Raw genomic sequence first — 8,389 nt, forward strand, 5'->3', positions numbered from 1 at the left:
CCACCTGTCTTAAATGCCCCCTCCATCAGGTGCCTTAAGCACCTACACCTGGTTGGGTGCTGCTGCATTCTGGGAGATGTAGTGCCACTGGCAGCCATCTTGTGGTGTGGCAGCCAGACCTCCAGACGAACACCACACCCCTCTGATAGCTGGCCCACCGTGATGCCACAACACACACACAACAGTGCTGTGAGCTCTCACACATCAGTGCACACACACACACACTCTCTCTCGCACACACACACACACACACACACACACACACACCACACACTCTCTCTCTCGCTCACTCACTCACACACACACACACACACACACACACACACACACACACACACACACACACACAGTGTTTCCCCTACCGTTATATTAGGGGGGCGCCCCGCCCCCCCAACGGCACCCCCCGCCCCCCCTGGAAGGTCAAGTTAATTTTGTTCAATTTTATTTTCTATAAAGCGCCAGATCACAACGGAAGTAATTTGAGGTTACCTTTCCTATAGAACAGGTCTATAGCTTGTTCTTTTATTAAGCAAAATAAATAGCCTTATGTTATTTATCTTATTTACGGCATGTCATTTCTGTCTCTACATGGTCGCGCGTTTACAATTATCTGCTCTCTGTATCGCGCATGGCAGTTCCGCCGCGATGCGCACAAACACACACACACAGACACGTGCGCGCACACACAGGTGAGCACGCTCCCACCAGCGGACAGAATTTACATTTACATTTACATTTAGTCATTTAGCAGACGCTTTTGTCCAAAGTGACGTACAAGGGAGAGAACAGTCAAGCTAAGAGCAATAAAAAGCATGGTGTAACAATAAATACTACTTTACATGAGAATTAGAAAAACAACGACCTAGAAAAAAGGAAAAAGAAGTGCAGGAATGTAACTGCTGAAGTGCAAGTTAAGCGCTAGTCAGGTGCCAGTTAGGAGGGGAGGTGCTCTCTGAAGAGTTGGGCTTAAGAATCAGTGCACAGCTACGGACACTTTTAAGCTTTAAAAAACTAATATCCAGGCGTTTATGAATCCGGCAGAGATCTTTTCCTAGGTAGGGTCGACAATGAGGCCCAATGAGAATGGCTACAACAGATGTGGAAACAGAACGTACGTACAGAATGTCCGCACCGAAAATTCAGAAATAGATCTGGCTTCCATTTTTTATCATTTTCCGCGAGTTGTGCGTGGCCCTTTTTACATAGAGTCTGGTAATAAATCTATGAAATGTAACGAAAATTATTTATTTTGCTGTGAATAATGAAGGAAGCAATAAATCAGATTATTTGCCAAACCCTCAAGAGCTGTTGCCATGGAGATTTAACGTTACTTTCTGTTTGAAGACAAGGTAGCAGCTAGTGTTGAAGAATGGATGACTTGAAATTGGACGACTTGAAATGAATATATGAAATTGAACATCAACACCTATACGGATAAAATAAATAAACAAGGATAGCAAAACAGATTGATAAGCAATGAGAACGGCAGAAACACAGGCAGGGCGTCAGATGACAAGACAGATCATAGTGACACAGGCTGTTTTTTTTTTTTTTTCGTCATATGAAGGCTGAGACATTCATAACATTTTATTCAGTCGTACTGGTCCTTTTGTAATGCCAACATGTGCACTTCGTTGTGGATAAGTAAAGCCTATTTTGCTACATTTTTGTAGTCCTGGTAATCTTTTGTTTGGCATATTGGTGAGGTTATTAAGAGGACCATTTCTCAATCGTTTTGTTCTTGATGAATTAATGTTTGTTTATTAATCAATTATTTTCAACAAATAACTCAATTATAATTACAAAGAGGACAATTCATAACTTTTTATCACAACTTTCACTTGTTTCGCCAATTTCATTGCAACAAAAACCTAAAAATAAAAACTTTCATCGCAACTTTTTGGAAAAGCTCCTGCGAAATCAGGAATTTTAGGCCGCAAATATCTTACATTTTTTTCTTCCAGAAGCCCAGAAAGATAGACCACTGCAGCGACAAAAGCTGCACACTTTGTGGATAATTGTCATAAAAAGACATGTTCCGATGTTTAGTTGTTATATTGACTGCTGTCATTAAAACAAAACACATGAACACCATGATTCCTTCAAGCGTTTGTGTCGGTGACCACGCCGCGCCGCGCACCGTGCACCGTGCCGCAGCCCCCCCCCCCCCCCCCAAGGCTGTAAACCTAGGGGAAACACTGCACACACACACACACACACACACACACACACACAACAGTGCTCTGAGCTCTCACCCTCAGCCCCCTCTGCTCTGTCTAATCTCCTCCACTCTCACTCTCCGCTCAGATTAGTTTAGTGTTGCTTTAGTAATCTCATGAAACAGTCTTCACACACACATTAAATCATTCTCATACACACACACACACACACACACACACACACACACACACACACAGACAATCAAACATCACACACACATTCCCATTCCACAGCCTGGAAACAGTCTTCACACACTCATGAAATCATTCTCACACACACACACACACACACACACACACACACACACACACACACACACACACACACACACACACACAGACACTCAAACATCACACACACAATCACATTAAAAACTGCACTTGCAAAAATACAAACACACACACAGACATACTCTCGCACAGATACTTTCTTATCTGTTACATAAAGATACACACTGTAAGATGAAGATAAAGATAAAGATACACACTGTAAAATGAAATGAACATAAAGATACACACTTTAAGATGAAATGAACATAAAGATACACACTGTAAAATTAAATGAAGATCTCGTGAGGATTATGACTTGAGTACAGCATGAGGATATCACAGTGACGTAAAAACACATTGGAACGAGAGGATGAGAGAGAACAAAAAATAAATAAACAGAGATAAGATAAGAGAGGAAGTGTGTGTGTGTGTGTGTGTGTGTGTGTGTGTGTGTGTGTGTGTGTGTGTGTGTGTGTGTGTGTGTGTGTGTGTGTGTGTGTGTGCAAACAGGCACACATACAGACAGACACACATACACAAACACACACCTTGTGTTGCAATGATATGCATTAGCAATGCAAAAAATTGTCATGCCAAAAATAATCTCATTGAATTTAATAGAAATTAATTTAATTGAATTTAATTTAATTGAGAGAGACACACACAAAGAAAGAGAGAGAGAGAGAGAGAGGAACACAAAGAAAGAGAGATAGAGAGAAACAGAGAGTGAGTTCCTTCAAATGAGATTTCAATGAGGATTATGCCAAAGCTTAGTTTAAGTAGTACTGACCCAATTCCCATTGGTATCACAGCAAACTCACTCTCTCTCACACACACACACACACACACACACACACACACACACACACACTCACACACACACACACACACACACACACACACACTCTCTCTAACGCTCTCCCTCTAACTTTCTTTCTCTCTTTTGTTTGATTGATTGTTTGTTTGTTTGTTTGTGTGTTTGTTTGTTTGTTTTGTTTGTTCTGCGTCCACAGTGAGGTGTAGCAGAATGTCTCAGGACCTGATTGACGAGCAGGACCAATCTGCTGCTCCCATTGGATACCAACGTGCCTCTCCCGTTTTCATTGGACAACAGCATGCCTCTCCCGTTTTCATTGGCCAACAGCATAGTGCTCGAGTTTTGATTCAACAGCAGTGTAGTTCCCCTGTTTTGATTGGACAACAGAATAATTCTCCTTTTCCGATTGGCCAGCAGCATGGTTCTCCAACGCGATTGGACCCCCGAAGAAACTCCATCCCGCCCGCTCGGACTCTCACAGCCAAACACCTGTTGGCATACCTGCCCCGCCCAACCCCCGGGAAGACAAGATGCACACCGTACTCAAAGAAGGTACACACACACACACACACACACACACACCCCTACACACACACACACACACTCACCACACACACACACACACACCCACACACCCCCCCCCCCCCCCCCCCACACACACACACACATTTACACACATACACACACACATACACATACACACTTTCACAAACACACAATCTCCCACTCACACACATCTCGGCATTGCATAAACTCTACCTGCTGAAACCCTGTGAAGACACACTTGACATATTTCAGGATGTTTGTACAGTGTGTGAGTGTGTGTGTGTGTGTGTGTGTGTGTGTGTGTGTGTGTGTGTGTGTGTGTGTTGGGTGATTGCCTGATTACCTGCACCTCTCACTCTCTCCACTATATAAACTCCTCACTCCCGTCACTCCCTTGTCTGGCCTCGTTTTGAAAGGACTTATTTCCAGAAGATCCAAGCTCTGGACTATTCACTTCCTGCGATCATTCCCTTCTCCCTCCCTTCTCCTTCCAGGTCACTCTATCTCCCAGTGTTCTCGCCCTAGCTCCCGTGTTCCAGTGTTCCAGTGTTCCCGTGCTTTTTTTTCAAGATTACTCAGTTGTCCTTGGTTTTGTTCTAACAGTCCTGAGCGTTGTGTTTCGTTACACATTTAACTTGAACAGTGAGCTTCTGAGCGTTGTTTTAGTGGACAATATCTTCTGAGCGTTATTTACCAGTTTTACTTTTGTGTCCTCCCTGTTATTCCCCCTATGTTCCCCCTGTGCTGTCTGTATTCAATAAACTCTGTGTACTCACGTCTGTGTCGCCTGAAGTCTGTGAGAGTGTGTGTGTGTGTGTGTGTGTGTGTGTGTGTGTGTGTGTGTAAAATAAACTATAGTGATACACTGTCTTCCTCTTCTCTGTGTCTAGTGTGTGGGTGTTGTGTGTGTGTGTGTGTGTGTGTGTGAAAGCGTGTGTGTGTGTGTGTGTGTGTGTGTACCTGCGTGCGTGTGTGTGCGTAAAGTACACTGTAGTATAAGTGACACACGGTCTTCCTCTTCTCTGTGTCCAGGTGGGAATGAAGGCTGCAGCAGTGACGGTGGCAGCACTGAATTTCCACAACATTCCCATCCTCTCCCACAGAGCCAGCTCCCCACAGCTTGCCATTCCCAGTTTTCCAAACAATCCGGCTCTTCCTAGTCCAGCTGCCGCCCCAGCTCCTCCGAGTCCTCCGGCCATTCTAGCTGTGCAGCAGCCCCCCCCGACCCCCCCCAGCTCCCAGCCCCCCCCTCCCCCTCCCTCTGGGCTCCCGGACCCAGCGGCACCAGATGACCTGGGCCGAGCCCTCCGCACGCTCCGCGGGCGACACCTGAAGCGCTTCAGCTCCCGCTGGCAGTCTAATGTGCTCGGATCCGATCGGAACGCCGATCGGAACGCCGCCGCTCGCAACGCAGACCAGAGCGGCTCGACACTCCCGACCGCCAGTAACATGCAGCGTAAGCAACGCTGCAAGCTCCTTGGCGACGAGAGCGCCGTTGTCATGAGAACGCAGCACCACCAGCGCTACATCACCAAGGACGGGAAGTGCCGCGTGAACCTGGGGCCCATCGAGAAGAGCCGCTTCCTGTCGGACAGCTTCACCACTATGGTGGACCTGAAGTACCGCTGTTCCTGTGCGTCTTCACCGCCTGCTACCTCATCACCTGGGTGGCCTTCGCCCTCGTCTACTACCTGGACGCCTGGCTGCGTGGCGACGTGGCCCACGCGCACGACCCCGACTGGCCCGCCTGCTTCGAGAACGTGGACGGCTTCGTCGCGGCCCTGCTGCTGTCGGTGGAGAGCCAGCGCACCATTGGCTACGGCAGCCGGCAGGTGTGTTAGAGTTAAATCACTCTGTCGTGTTGTTTTGGAGAGGAACCACCATACGAAGCAATTTGTTGTAACAAGGTTGAGTTTTACTGGTAGATACCGAGACAATACAACTCGCCCAACAGACAATCAAGTACAGTCAAGCAAGCTGGAGAATGCATTCTGCCTGATACAGAGGATGCTCAAACTTTTAAGGCCTAATTCTGTGATGTCACTCTGGCCCCCTGCGCCGCCCACCTACACTGTCGTCCACTCTGCACATAATAATAACACATGATTCTTGTGCTATTCTACTTCTGCTTTTTTAAACTGCTGACACATGTATGTCTGGAAAGTTTCCCTTATCTGCGCCCCAGACTTGACCACTTAAGATTTATCCTTATGCTGCCCTTTCTCTTCTCTAGCCCTTTGTGCCAGTTTTAGCATACTCTTTCCTGTCCGGCTTTACATTTCCCACGTGAATGTTACTTGCTGTTTTCTGACTGACCTTTTCCTGTGATTATACTTCATTTGATACATTTGATTAGATAAATTTGATAATTCAAATTTATCTTACACACCCCAACCATAACCCCGACCAAAATCAGTCACAACCCTAACCACGACCCCACTAATGCTAAGTCACGCAGATATCAAATAGCACTGATGCTAAGTCACGCAGATATCAAATAGTACTGATGCTAAGTCACGCAGATATCAAATAGCACTAATGCTAAGTCACACAGATATTAAATAGCACTAATGCTAAGTCACACAGATATTAAATAGCACTAATGTTAAGTCACACAGATATTAAATAGCACTAATGCTAAGTCACGCAGATATCAAATAGCACTAATGTTAAGTCACACAGATATCAAATAGCACTAATGCTAAGTCACTGTCGCTACCGGATGCTAATGCTATGCTAATTCAAATTTATCTTCCAGGTGTCGGCGCACTGCTGGGAGGGCGTGCTGCTGATCATGGCGCAGTCCATCCTGGGCTCCATCATCGACGCGCTCATGGTGGGCTGCATGTTCGTGAAGATCTCGCGGCCGCAGCAGCGCGCGCAGACGCTCATCTTCAGCAAGCGCTGCGTCGTCTCCGAGCGCGACGGGAAGCTCTGCCTGCTCTTCCGCATCGGAGACCTGCGCGCGAGCCACATGGTGGACGCCAAGATCAGAGCCAAACTCATCAAGTCCAGACAGACCAAAGAAGGGGAATTTATTCCCCTCGAGCAATCAGAGATTAACCTGGGGTACACACACACACACGCTCACGCACACATGCGCACGCACACATGCGCACGCACGCGAGCGCACGCACACACACACGCGAACATAGACACACACATGTAACAGCTGCAAACAGCATCTTTGTTCAGTTGTGTTGTGAGAGTGTGTGTGTGTGTGTGTGTAAACTCACCTGTGCTGTAACCTGTGCTGTTTGTGTGCAGGTACGACACAGGTGGAGATCGCCTCCTGCTGGTGGAACCACAGACCATCACGCACGTGATCAACGACAGCAGCCCCTTCTGGGAGGTGGGGGGCGAGTCCCTCAGAAGGGAGCGCTTCGAGATCATCGTCATCCTCGAGGGCATCGTGGAGGCTTCAGGTCGGTGGTCATACACTAAACGAGCTCTAGGGGGCAGCACCACTTCCCCTGCTCTTACATATGCTGCTCTTACAGTTGCGTTCAGTGGTGACATGAACCACTGCACCACCACGCTCACACAACCCTAACCCTATATTACAAACAGGCTAGTCATATTACATACTGGCTAGTCATATTACATACAGGCTAGTCATATTACATACTGGCTAGTCATATTACATACAGACTAGTCATATTACATAATGGCTAGTCATATTACATAATAGCCAGTGACATTACGTACAGGCCAGTGGCATCACATTTGGTTGCCGCATGACACAAGACTGTTGCACTCAGTGCAAACAATTGTGAACATGTATAGAATTATATATGCATGCAGTATGGTGATTTGTCATGGTTAGTACATGCCCAGCAGTCTTAATATAAATTGTATTTTTTTTGTAACGGTAAAGTAACCTCCGAATAACGGCCTCATTTCTGTCCTTGTTTCCCTGCAGGCATGACGTGTCAGGCCAGGACATCCTACACGGAGGAGGAGATTCTGTGGGGGCACCGCTTTGAGTCCTGCATGCTGCTGGAGGAGGGGGCCTTCCGGGTCGACTACGGCGCCTTCGACAAGACCTTTGAGGTGCACACGCCCCCCACCAGCGCCAAGGACAAGAGCAAGAAGGACAGGGAGGCCAAAGGCCATTTAACACCAGACAAATCCCATTAACACACAGTCACTCTCACTCTCTCTCTCTGTGAAGACAAGTCCCATTAACACACACAACTTTAGTCCCATTAACACACACAACTTTCTATCTTGAGAAGACGAGTCCCATTAACACACACAACTTTCTATCTTGAGAAGACAAGGACCGTTAACACACAGTAATATCAAGACACAAGTGTCACTCTCACTCTCTCTCTCTCTCTCTGTGAAGACAAGGACCATTAACACACAGCAAACTCAAGACACAAGTGTCACTCCTACTCTCTCTCTCTCTCTCTGTGAAGACAAGGACCATTAACACACAGCAAACTCAAGACACAAGAGTCACTCTCACTCTCTCTCTCTCTCTCTGTGAAGACAAACTAGTGGCATAACGTAGTTACGACGGGCCCAGGTG

At 46.8% G+C, this 8,389-nt stretch overlaps 1 pseudogene; it reads left to right on the plus strand.

Annotated features, from left to right (window-relative positions):
• The first annotated feature begins 5,324 nt into the window (after window positions 1-5,324).
• LOC105895268 lies at window positions 5,325-8,050 on the plus strand (annotated as a pseudogene).
• The last annotated feature ends 339 nt before the right edge of the window (window positions 8,051-8,389 follow it).

The sequence above is a fragment of the Clupea harengus genome, chromosome 8, assembly GCF_900700415.2.
Source record: "Clupea harengus chromosome 8, Ch_v2.0.2, whole genome shotgun sequence".
NCBI classification, from domain to species: Eukaryota; Metazoa; Chordata; class Actinopteri; order Clupeiformes; family Clupeidae; genus Clupea; species Clupea harengus.